General features: G+C 39.6%; 1 protein-coding gene across 4 annotated transcripts in view; it reads right to left on the bottom strand.

The window, feature by feature from the left end:
• LOC138634534 (membrane-associated phosphatidylinositol transfer protein 2-like) overlaps positions 1-13,520 on the bottom strand; it is a 42,185-nt gene that overhangs the window by 27,702 nt on the left and 963 nt on the right. The gene's annotated exons all lie outside the window — the stretch shown is intronic.

Here is a 13,520-nt window from a genome sequence, read left to right as displayed (position 1 = left end):
TGAGCCGGGTGATTTTAGCCACCAACTGCCAAGCAGGATTATAACAGTTCTTATATTGGTTAGAGCTGCAAGTAACAATTATTTTCATTATCAATTAATCTGTTGATTATTTTTGGATTATTCAATTCAACTATAAAAGCATATGAAATGTCAGAAAATGCTGGAAACAGACAATCATAATTTCAAAGAGTGTAAACTGATGCCGTCCAACTCCTGAGATACATTTTTTTTGTTCATAATTTACTCAAAGCACATACATTTTCTGCCATTTAATCGAATCGAATTGAGTAATTGTTTCAGCACCATTATTTGCATTTTGTTATTCAGAGAACTTTTTTTAAAACAAAAATTTCAGTATCATTCATTTTTGCTTCATTCTGTTTCAGGACAAAAAAAGATATTGAAAGGCCTTCTCATATTTGGTTTACGTCATCAAAATATCAGGAACAAAACATAGCCTCTGGCTGTATTTAACATATGTAAGATAAAATAAAACTTTGTGTGTACAGACTTGTCCAGATTTGTCAGGCACAGATTAAGATTTTAGTTGAAACTTCCCCCTCTCAACAATGTTTTGTTCCAATTGAAATAAATAATTTATGATGTTTTGTTTCAGCATCGCTTTTAGTAAAACATGGAAATCTCATGGCATACTGTTTGTCCAGTATCTGTATCTCCCTGTCTAGCTGCAGTTTTCTTTACTAATGGGTGCAACAGACAAGGATGGGCACACCCAAACTTGTGGATACTCAAACCTGATAAAAAAAAATAGAACATACTGTATATTTCTGCATTTTGACTGATGTATTTTGCAATGCCTTCTCCTTTAATGATCCACTTTAGATTAGGTTGTCTGAATTAGTGTAAGAGTGTCTGACTGCTCCACAAATACAGTCTAATCATTATGTTTCCTTTTCACCTCTATTCCAGGTACAGGCTATCCTGAACAAACGTTTCCTCCTGATAGTTGAAATCAGTGTGTCTCTGACTCTTTCCTTTGTGACTGATGCAGATGCTGCACACAGTAATGCACAATCCACCAGCAGCCTCGAAAGATAGATAGAGAGAGAGAGAGAGAGAGAGAGAGAGAGAGAGAGAGAGAGAGAGAGAGTACTGACACCATGCTTGACCCAGAAAAAAAGCACTCTCACATACACAGTTTAAAAATAGCCTGGTCACAATAATCTAAGCATACGCAAGCAGAGTGCTTGACGTTGTTTGTTCAGAGAATATGCCCATTTCCATCTAAAAATACAGTCTCTGCCCCCCTGTAGGCCGTGACGCAATAGCAGCACACGCCAAAATGCACAGCTCTCATCACAAAGCAGCCTTCAATGTTCCTGCTCCTGTTTTGACAAAACTGAAGGCAGTTTTGGGTCTGTGTTTCATACCTCTTCCCACCACTGTTTCTGTATCCTGTGTGGCCAGCTGTGGAAAGACTGTACACCTGGTGGTGTTTAATGCTACTTCTAAAGAGCTGTGTGATGAGCCATCAGAGGTACTGAACAACAACCCCTCAGGCAAGAGCATAAGTGTTTAAAATCACATTGTTCACTTTCAACACTGAAATAGACACTAAACATCAGCTGGAAACTTCTTCAAGGCACTGCACCCATATCAATCTAGTGGACCTTTACACATCACATGATGAGTCACACCACAGGAGCCATGAAGACGATTCCTGTAAACACAGTCACATCTGTGTGACTGCATGAGTAGATGTGCACATCTGCTGACATAAACTGATGAAACTGTGCCACTCCAGGCCAAAGTGCCATTACTAAATCTGTCGGTAGATGCAACATATAGATTAGGATTGAAAGCCATATGCACAGAAGATAGGTTGACCTCAGGACAGAGTGCAACAACTGGGCGTTGCTGCTGAACAGTAGTAGTTGTGGTTGACTCACAGGAAGATTTTCTATGAGGCCACAGTGGTGCTGCTCATTTAAATTTAGCTATGTTTTACAGAACACCATACTGAGTTGGAGCACCAGCAAAGGCAGTGAATCCTAGAGGAGGTGTGTGTGTGTGTGTGTGTGTGTGTGTGTGTGTGTGTGTGTGTGTGTGTGTGTGTGTGTGTGTGTGTGTGTGTGTGTGTGTGTGTGTGTGTGTGTGTGTGTGTGTGTGTGTGTGTGTGTGTGTGTGTGTGTGTGTGTGATAGAGTGGGGGTGGGGGTTCCCTCATGACTGAACCAGAGGCAAGACCCCTTTAAAATACAAGTGGAAAATATTAGCCCTGGACTGCCTAAAATACCATAGATCAGTTTCACAGTGTTGCCTTGATATTGCAGAGACAACTTCAGCTATGACAACCGCTGCCAACACAGCCTCAGCCTGCGATGAGAACCCTTGATTGAGTTGATGGGCTTACCCACCAATCCTGTTAAAATGTCAAAAGGCTTAAGACAATGCTGTTTTTGTTAGGCTGTGTGCCTAGAGCGAGCGAGTTTGCCATCCACCTGCAATGGCCAAAGAAGCCATGAAGCATATTTCAAATAACATCAGACAAAATCCTAATCTCAGACCATATTATACTGAGATTAGACTTCTCTCGCCAGTGGAGAGTCTAATAAGGGCAAAAGAGGGGAATATTCATTGGGGGTATAAGTGAAATAAACATAGATTACTTGACAGAATACAAAACTGAATTTACACCCTGAAAAGTCGACCCATTTAGGGATTCATAAAACATTTGATGTGCAGACTTACCTCTAGACTGACTACTTTTATCCTCATCAATAGATTTACCTGTATTATATAACATTTTATCCTATTATCTAATTATTTAACCCTTTTATATACGCCATGGGATACAGGCGAGAGTATTGCTTTACAGTATACAGGTGCAGTTGGGGTGGACATAGGCCATGTTTTACTTTGCTTGGTTTTAATAAAGCACCAAAGGGAAGAGCAAACAGTTACCGCCTCTCCATATTTACCAAGTGGTGAAAAGTTTTTGTATACTACACCACAATGCACAGCTCAAAGAGAGGAGGCGCATGAGAGGGGAAGACATTTGGAGTGATCCATTATTTAGCTCTGACTTATTATAAACGAGGGCTGAGCTAATAAAACAGACAAATGAAGCTGCAACATAATGAGCTCTTCAAACATGAGAGCACAACAAAAAAAAAACAGACAAAGACATAAGTAACCACCTTCACTAGCAGTGCCATGAACTGACAAAGCACCATGGTCGTGTAAAATGTAGGGGATAAATACTGGTGCGTCATCTTTTTCCTACATAGTAAATACAGTAAGCTCCAATGATGTGCCCTGTAACATGGCCAGCACTCTTCCCCTCCCTCAGGCCCATGCTCCACAGGCTACGCAGGTGGGATGCGCAACCTGCCCTTGTTCTTTACTCATCATGGCAGTACAACGGGAAAGCTAAAAATACTTAACACCCGGTGAGCATCTCCTCCGTTGTTCCTCCTCCTTCTCCTCCTCATCCTCTTCCTCCTACAGTAGCCCTGCAAGTAAGAACTGTTTCCAAAAACGATCCTACACGGGGAGGGGATGAACAGGAACAACCCCCAAGCTCTCTCTCTCTCACACACACACACACACACACACACACACACACACACACACACACACACACACACACACACACACACACACACACACACACACACACACACACACACACACACACACAGGGGAGCGTGGTGTTGTGAGAGAATTGTGAGTTGATTACTACAGAGAAAAAGATTAATTTAACTTAATCACCCTCTAACTATGAGTTTTGATCTGATATACTTGACAGTATGGTGGATGTCAAAGGATGTCACAACTACTCATTTACTGCTTGAAAATGTAACATGGAGCAATATACGCCCCTTGAAGAAAGCCACACCTGAAATATCAGCTATTTTTGTCCTTTCTAACTAGCAAATACATAGTTAGACTAATAGTTGCACAAAATCTCATAATGAACATGAATTCCATGCAAGACAGATCGGTAAACCTCTCTAAGTCACACTAAGGCCCTGAACCAGTGGAAAATTAGTCAAGTTTAAGTTTTTGATGCCCCAACAGCATGTAATTAAAATTCTACATAAATAAATCTGGTGCCTAGTGACTGCTGAGAACTTTAAGCTGCTTTAATAATTGGAGCCATTGTTTCCTTACGCCTCAGTGGCGCTCATCAGCCCACAATTTTCCAAAATGGGCCCTTTACATACCAACTCTATCTCTAATCAACACCACACTGAGCTCTGAAATCCAGAATTAGATGACCTTATATGCAAATTACACTTGGAATAATCAGTTACATGCCAAGGTTAAATGAGGATCTCCCCTCGCTGCCATTCTCTCCGAGCGCTCAGACAGCCTAAATCAACTGCGTAGAGAGCAGTCTTATGTAACTCAGGCATATACCCGAAAAGGAAAGCATCGCCACCCTATTTTGTCCTTTCCATTAACTGATACATGCAGCCTGCAGACCACAGGATAGGAAAGGCTTTTGTATATTTAGACACTCTCTCCCAAACATTCCCATCAGGCCCTCTGTGAGTGTTTGGCAGCAATAAGATGCTGATTCAAATTAAGGCACTCTTGCTAATGTGGAGCCTATTGCTGTGTACTTGCTCATCACTGACAGCACAAAAAGCTTGACACAAAGACTCGAATGAATGACAACAAATGGATTTCCACTATTGCCGGCGCTGGAAATCTCTCACAATAGTGGAAAGTAGCTTTGATTATATGAAATACGACAGTGATGTAGCTGAGATTCATTATTGCAGAGGGACGACACTTACATTATAAGTGCATGGTAGAATCCAGCCGGATTCACATGCAGCAGAAATTCAAACTGCATGATTTGACTGACAATCAACCAATCTGTAAAAACTCAAAGGGAGGGTAGAGTGAATGTTTGATATGAAAAGTTTAAATAGGTGTTGGAAGTAAAATGAAAAAATGTTGTGCTGTTGGCATGATACTTTTCTAACATCTGAATCTAGATATGGATCCTTCCTTACAGAAAACTGGCTCACACAAAAACATAAAACAAACTTCTCAAGTGTCACATGTCTGTTTATTAGCACATTTTAGCAAATAGGGGCAATTTTGCAGTCGCTGTAAAAATACAGTAGAAGCATATGAAGTTGAAAAGTTAATGTAAACAGAAACCTTTGTGCCCTCTCTAGAGTAAATCTTTAGTTTCTCACGTTAAAAAAAAACTTCAACATCCTTCTCATAACTGGCAATGCAACTTATTTTTTAAAATAATATAATTACTACGATATTAATAACTAATAGAAATGAAATGGATTATAGCTACTCCACAAAACTTGTGAAGAATAAGGTTTCGCCTTAGGCCAGAATGTATTCCCTTTCCTGCCCCTTTATCCTCTCCATCTTTGCTTGAACAGGGGGGTTACCATGGAGACACAGCGGGCCCTTTCCTTATTGGTTGCCAAGATGAAGTCAGAGTGACGAGGAAAGTGGAGACCAGGCGCTACCGAGGCTGATACTTCTTTCTCCTGTTTCTCCTGTCTTCACTTTCACTTTAGTCAGTCTCTGTTCCTCCCAACCGCACCTCATTTCCTTAGCAGTCTTTCTGTTTTCCACTACAGGAGCTGCCAGCAACAATCACCAAATGTAACAATAATTGCTACTGCAATTTTATGACAGAATGCAGATTTGGGATAAATACAACTGTTTGGGCATTTAAAAGTACTTTGTCTCTTCTGTTAATACTGTATCACATCGAAGATTAAAAAATTCCCCAAAGCCCCCGAAGCTCTCTCTTCGGCTTTAATATTGAGCTACCATGCCACGTGGTGAGTTAGAAGAATGTGCAGAAGGGTACAGGAGAAAACTAAAATAATTTTAGTTGCTGAGAGTAAAGTGGATCTGAAACCTTTGGTGTGAATTGAGGTCAGAAAGATTTAATAATATGCAAGCACTATGCAAAAAGTGTAATCACAAAACAATGACAAACTAGGGGGAGCATGAAGCTGAAATGGCATTTCATCTGTGTATCTATGTGACAGACTGATTTTGAAATGTTATGGCATATTACCCCTTCACAAGTACAGTAATATAAAACTAACCTCTTAGTCAACTGACTACCAAAGACCAGGATATTCATAATAAGAAGAACGACTGATCTGCATAGGTTCAGCTGATGCTTTTGTACTGTTGTGTTCAGTTTTTAGTTTCTGGTTTAAAGAAATCAGAATCTCTGAATCATAAGTTTAGTAAGTAGGCCTATTCATTACTGAGGACAGCATCAAAGCACATTAACAGTCCAAAAGCTGAGACTGTCTGCTGCCCTTTGGTGAAATACCTGAAACCCTTTTGTGCAGCACAAATAATACAGCCTTCCCAAAAGTGTTCAACCCACTGACCAAAGAGTGAAGCTTTCTCTCATACTGACCATAAAAGGCCATTTTCAAAGATGCTCCTGGTCCTATGACTTCCACTAACATTTCAATGGGCTCTGGGGTCAGGTTTCCAGTCTTGTGGAAAACCAGGCCTTGAGATTCTTTTTTCAGAGCCAGCACCTATAAAAACCAGAAACTCTCAATCTTATACAATAAAGGATTCTGATGTCTCTGTCTCACACACAGAGACATGAGGCTTTGTCTGCCACATTGAAGCAAAGAATGGGCAGTGCAGAGAGACCTCAAAATAAAAGCCTGTAAAGTGGGAGTAAAAAAGGGAAAGAGGTGAGAGGAAGTGAGGAGAGGGAGCCAGTGTCTGAAGGAGGTTATTTTTAGGTTCAGAGAAATCAGGTGTCTGTGTCCAGTGGAAAAGAAAGGAGAGCATGGGTAAAATGACATGAAGCAGTGTTGTCACTTTCATTTTACATGATCCATGAGACTTAGAGCGCTGCCAGGGTTGGGGGTAGGACAAGAGCAACACACATAAACACATATTAAATAGCATATGGAGTATGTTCCATACTTATGTAAAAGCTGTAGCGATAAATAAAACATACCTTGAATAAAGCTGTGATTTATAGACGGTCAGTGTCTCCCTCACAATTGAAGTGGATGCTTAGAAAAAACGTCCAGGAAGAGCTCCACTAACCTGCACTTTCTTCAATAACTGGGTGGTGCAAACAGCATTTCTAAGTCACAGCAGACTATGATCCTTGCAGATTAGATTATCTAGCACATCGACTTTGCCTCGCAGAAGCAGATCTTTCTGCTTTAGAGTCAAGAGGTTTCATGGTAAAGAGAGGGTGTGTGTCAGACTGCCTTGATTTCACTTCATCCACAGGCCTTATGAATATCATGACAAAAAAAAAACTTCCTTGACAGTATGCCCATAACAGACTTGATTCCTCCTCCATACAATGAAACTCAAGAAAGGACACAGGAAGGCAGACGACTGCAATAAAAAAAACTTTTAAAAAACTCAGCTCTTCTTTGGAGTCCACCCATGTTGCCAGAAAACCTGGTGTCCAAGGGGAAGGGGGACATAGAGCAGACCCCGCATAACATGCTTACCTTTGTTTCATTTCCCAGACAACGCCACTGTATGAGCATTAGCAATGATGTGCCATTCATCAGCTGGCTCATCAGGGATGCGTGGGGACAGGTTGTACCCCTGTTGTCCCTGTCAACAGCTCAACACCAGCATTCGCATCACCTGCTTTGTTCAAGGGAGCTGAGGTTGGGGGAGAAGGACAGAGTCTGTGCAGCTCCAGGGGCAGGAAAAACACAATGTTCCATTCGGTGCTTGTCTGGCACCCAGGTGCAAAACAGAAGCTCATCTGAAGTACTGTCATGATGTTTGATTGCCGGCTCAAGATCAATTAAAAGAAAAATTAGACCTTCAGATAACCAGCCAGCTGCCATTTTGTCCCTATACTCTCCTAAGAGGACATTGTAAATTGTAAGCAAAGCTTTTCAGGACTGCTTCAAATACCTCTTGGTGTCCAAACAATAAAAAAGGCCCCGATAAACAGTGTTTGGTTTCCACAAAGATTTTCATAAATGCTGGTGAAGAAACCTGATGATGTCTGACATTCTACCCAATATTTCAGTGAAATAAGACAAGACTGGATCATTCAGCACGTCATGTCAGTATTATTAATATAGCCAAAAAATGCTAAATTTTCTCAAGTGAGTAGGGCTTTATAAGGATAGGATACAACACTTGTTATCTTTAATCCATGATCAGCACATGCCCCTCTGTTGCATTACTTTTGTGTTTCAACTACCTTGAGTCCAGCAATCAAGTTCAAATGTGACATAGATGCAAAGACAGATCAGTTCTGCCTCATTCTCTAAGTGTGTCACAGATGCAGCAAAAGTAATTTTTGTTTTTGCACACTACCGCAATCAGTGGCTGAAAAAAGACATCCATATGATGAGGAGACCGGAGGTCAGAGAATATCAGAAAATGTATCAGCCCCAAAAAAGTTTAAAGACACTGGTATTTATAAATGTTGTCTTAAATATTAAAATGGAAGGTGACAATTCCTGTGAGGACATACTTTAAATATGTAAATATGTAATTTTTTCTAAATTTGCAATACCGTCGGACACAAGTAGTTTCCCTTTTACAAATTCCAATTCCCCAAAAAAGCTTAGAACCTGGTGTTGTGCAGTGTAAGCCGTGGTGTGTATGCAGTCTCTTGAATAAACAAACACGATGTAACATTCTTCATCTATCAATCATCTTTATCTAATTCCAATGGGCATGTTTGGCTGATCAGGAAATGTTTCAACTGAATGCCGGGAACCCAGAAAACATGTAAAAGGAAATTACCAGCATAAAAACAATTACTTCAACCATTAAGCTTTGTAACTGTTGAAATTGGATTAAGTCACTAAAAGCACTGTATTATGTTCACATTTATCAGAATTCCCCATATCTGAAAGAACAACCTTTAAGACCCGGTTAACTAATGCCACTTCCTGTGCCAGTGCTGCTAACCACACAATAAATAAAGAATATTTGATTAAAAAAAAAACCTCTTTGATCAGACACTTTAAAAGTTCTTCACAGAAAATGCACTCACAAAGAGTGAAAACCCCCTCCGGTGCTGTCAGTGCCCATAAAAATCAGTCTTTCCTGGCTGTCAGAGAAAGGATGTGAAGATGTATACAGAAGTTATGAGCTGAGGGAAAAATAATTTACACTAAAAAGGTCAGAGATAGCATGAAAGATTTGTTGGGAATCTTGTTTAACAGCTTTAGTGTCTTTCTATGAGCTTATTTAACAAATTGAATTCACACATTACATGCCTAGCTGTAGAATTAATTGAGTTTTCTAATATCCTAACAGAGCAATCACAGGAAGCCAGCTAACGCAGTCATATGAACAATTAACCAACTCAACATCCAACAAATGAGCCCCAGAGAGATTATGGGCTGCATGTTTGTCCATTTTATAGACAGAACAGAATAAAATAAAGAACAAAGCGAGGAATCTATAATAAAAAAGAAAAAAAAAAAGAAAATTGCTCTGTTTAACAGCTGTTCAGCCGTCACTATCCACTGCACCTCATCAGCTAGTCTTAGAGATTATACTGCTACCTTGTCTCTGGTGGGTGTGACAGTGATTGTGTTATATGGTGGGTGGAATAATATAGATGCAGGAAATCAGCATGCAAAAGACTTACAAAATAGTCCACAGTCTGGTCAACATAAAGAGCGTAGTCTATCCCTCTCCTCTGCTTAAATAACCTAATTGTATTAAATGTTATGAAGAAATTACACACAGCAACACCAGTATTACACAACAGTTCAGTAGGCTTTTACAAAATCAAAAGAGGTGGAGCAAAAGGGTAGAGCAAATGTCAGGTTACCACACAAGCAAGCAAAATAATTTATGGGTATATTTGACATATATATTTGCAGAGCAACACCTACAGTTGACCTGAATCCTCTACCAGCATTAACACAGATCAATTACATAATTATGTAGCTCATTTTACTCTTTGTACCTGGTGTTTCTTTCCTCTTCCTGTGCGAGCAATCTCATCTGAACATCAGCTCACATAGTACACACATGGAACCAAAAGCTGTGGTGAGCAGCTCCATACGTCATTCAAACTTTGACTGGCAGGAAGTGCGTCTTGGCTTTTTCCCCTCGACAAAAATTTGATTCAACGGCTGTGTGCTTATTTGTCACTTCTGTTCTTATAGGAGACAGAATTATTATGCTGTAATACAATAAACAAACTCAGAGGTATTGTAGGAATAAAGACGATCTGTCACATGTGAGGATACAAAAGACAGATATCACACAGCGTTATGAATACTCGAACAAGGCTGGGACACACACTCAAAAGCTACAGGTTCCTCTGTCAGGAATTTTCCACTTCAGCGTCATTCAGAAATACAGCATGTATTTAAAGCATTTTGCTCCAGACCATCAGAAGGCTGTCGGGTACTCCCGTAACTGTATAACATTAGTGGAGTGGTGAGTAATTTCAATCTTGGGAAAGAGACCTCTTTGACACGAATGAGCAAACATTAGCACAGTATCTGAATGCAGTTAGAAATTATTATCCTCATTCATCAAAAAGCTCTTCGTACTGTCTCCACTGTGCTTGCAAAAAAAAAAAGGAACTGCTTTAACTAAAATTCGTGAACAGCGAACAAAAGGCTGCCTCCAAAAATCACAACTGTACAGACAATAAGCTGATTCATAATTTCCTCCATTCTTTCTCCTACAGTGGTGACATACTGTGTTTGTTTGTCTGATGTATTGTATTCAAGAAAGGCACCTGAGAGTTAAAGAGGTTTCAATTTCTCTACTAGTGTAATATTCCTCCCTTCCTTGTAGATGCTTAAAAACATAATTAAAAAAACAAAACATATTAGTACTTTGTCTCCTCAAAATACTTTGAAACAGAATAAAATTACTAATTAAAATAAATAAAAAAATATGTACAAGTCCATGTATGGAAATCCTCAAAGGACCAAACAAGAGAACCATTAAATTTGATCAATTTCAAGTCTTGTCTGTGTCAAACTCTAGTAAGACTACAGCCGCATAGAATTTTGCAATGCTGAAGCCACAAAAAGAAATAACCCATACAATATTTATACTGAATGAATATTTGAATTCTGTTAAAATGACTTGGTTACTTCAAAAAAGTATTTGTGGAATGAGATCCTGCAGAGCCGTTTTCTGGGGGAGGGACATCACAGATTCTAACTATATTCAACATGGTGTAACTTAAAATGACAATAGTACAGGCAATCCCTCTCAATATGGTGAGAGGGATATGACATGTTTAAAACTATCCAACGGCATGGCCTAACCCGAATAACAGCCGTCAAAGACGTACAAATATATTTCTAATGTATATTTATGTACGAGGATTGAGACTAATGTGAAATCGTCGCGTTTTCATGTGCTGTCTTAAAATCTGTCTGCCCCTTCCTGCATGTCTGCAATGCTGCAGAACTTACTTGAGGGAACTACCCACAATTCCAAGTTTTCCGATTGGGAAGAATGTCGATGAAAAGAGGAGTGATAATAAAACAGGGAAAGTGTACATTGCAGCAAGACGTCTGTGCAGGTCTTTCCTTTGTAATTTAATTCTGAAAACAAACATATTTCATTAAAGGCCATTCAATATAGAAACATGCATTTCACAGGCTGCAGAAATGCTTCTGCCAGAGTAAAATGTAATATGACTCTACTGTTAAACACATATTTTCACTGAGCAGACACGTAATGTCAATTAAATTCTCAGAGTTAATTACTGTAGGCTGGACATTGGCAAATCCAAACTACATGAACAAACTTCAATATGAAATACCGCAAACACTCTTGACACAGACTATCTAACAGAATACTCAGTTGCAATTTCAAATCTTGCCTTCAATGGAAAAAAAACGGTGGAGTAACAAGAGGCACAGATCTCTCTGAAGTTTGAAAGTCACCATGGAGATTTTCAAATTTGCATGGCCAACACAGCCCCAGCCATGTACCACATATGTGTATTTGTGTGAGTGTGTCTGTTGGGGGCAGGAAAGGAAGTCCATCCTAAAAAAAAAACCTGAACAATATCTTGACGAATTGCCGTGTTCACAGCAGATCATAATGATATCATAAAGATTATATATTACTGGTCAAGAAGGTGGTCACATGAGCAGGATGTGAATTCTGGGTCATCATGAGAGATGCCGTAATCGAGGGCCTTCACTTCAAACACTCTGCCTTTAATCATCAGAGTAGCACTTCAGTAGCTGAAGACCAGGCAGCAACATCAGCAGACTGTGTTTATGGTATACTTCTTCATAACACAAATGAAGGGCATGTACACATATCGTGCAAGTCACCACCAGCTTTTGCAAGTTATAATCAGCAACAAGAGCAGTGATGCCTGTCTCAGATAAAAAACATTTTTTTTAAAAAACACGAGGAAATGTTTTAGATCAGAGCGAATGATACGGAGCTTGTTCCACAAACCTCACAACTATTATAGCTTCAAGCAGGCGCGATGCAGGTTTTAACATGTCAAAGCAGGGTTAGGGTTATTATAGTAGTATTGGACCAGAAAACATCTATCTCAGTATGTGTCCTGTATTTCTTTCTCTGCCAACATACTCCAAGTGCAAGCTGGATCTTGCTCTTCTAAAGCTGGGCAATGATCTCAGTTTAGTAACATGGATAAATCTCAAAATGACATACAATGATGTTGGACATAAATGAGGGGGTCACAGTGGAGGGGAGGTGCAGCAGCTCCTGCCCGACCTCATAGCGGAGCCATCATCTGGACAACAGATGCCACAGCCCAGTCAGCACTGCCTTGGTGACTCACCCAGGCCCTGCTGAGTCAAGTGAAGTGACTCTTGATGCTGAAACTCATAAAGTCATATTGAACCAGAAACAGGCTTCGGGTGTACAAAAACAAGCGTGTGGTGTGGCTTGCAGGTTTTCTTAGTGATGTCAAAAACAAGCCAACTGGAATCCATGTGAGATTTGAGCTCTCTTTATTTCTCAGCAAACCTGCTGACAGGTTAGTTAAAGATTCTGTAATTTTCAACAGGGTCTTACATAAATTATCACACCTGGGTGTCACTAGAAAATGCCTCTAAGAAGAACAAGCACCAAAGGAGAAAGATCATGAAGCATGTCCAGTATGGATGGAGGGGAAAAAAATAAAAATCTATAAAGTGTAGTAAAGCAATGTTTATTATATGGCTTCATGGACATCAAATATTGATGTTTTATTAAATTAGTAAACAAATTAATTTGTTGGATGCATGTGACATTTACGTTTTTAGTACAATGTCACTTGGTCTGTCTACTTGACAATCCCATCTTGTTGCAATGAAATTAATTAAAGTGGGATGAATAGATTGAAAACTAGTTTATTATATAAAACCGACGTTGATGCAAATGTTCCTTTAGGTACATCATTTATAGTTGAAATAAAGTAATGAAATTGCAACATATGTTAGCGCAATGCTCATCATATTGCAATAATATTTAGAATCGCCAAAACATGATATCATGACTCAAGTATAATATCGTATCATAGGGCCTCTGGTGAGTCTCAACGCCAAGGTCTGGCGACGACTATTT

The sequence above is a fragment of the Brachyistius frenatus genome, unplaced genomic scaffold, assembly GCF_029030835.1.
Source record: "Brachyistius frenatus isolate BFR_SWC_R1_liver_20210118 unplaced genomic scaffold, ASM2903083v1 Contig_267, whole genome shotgun sequence".
Classification (NCBI taxonomy): Eukaryota; Metazoa; Chordata; class Actinopteri; family Embiotocidae; genus Brachyistius; species Brachyistius frenatus.
The sequence above is the reverse complement of the archived record's forward strand: the minus strand, read 5'-3'. Positions and strand labels throughout refer to the sequence as shown.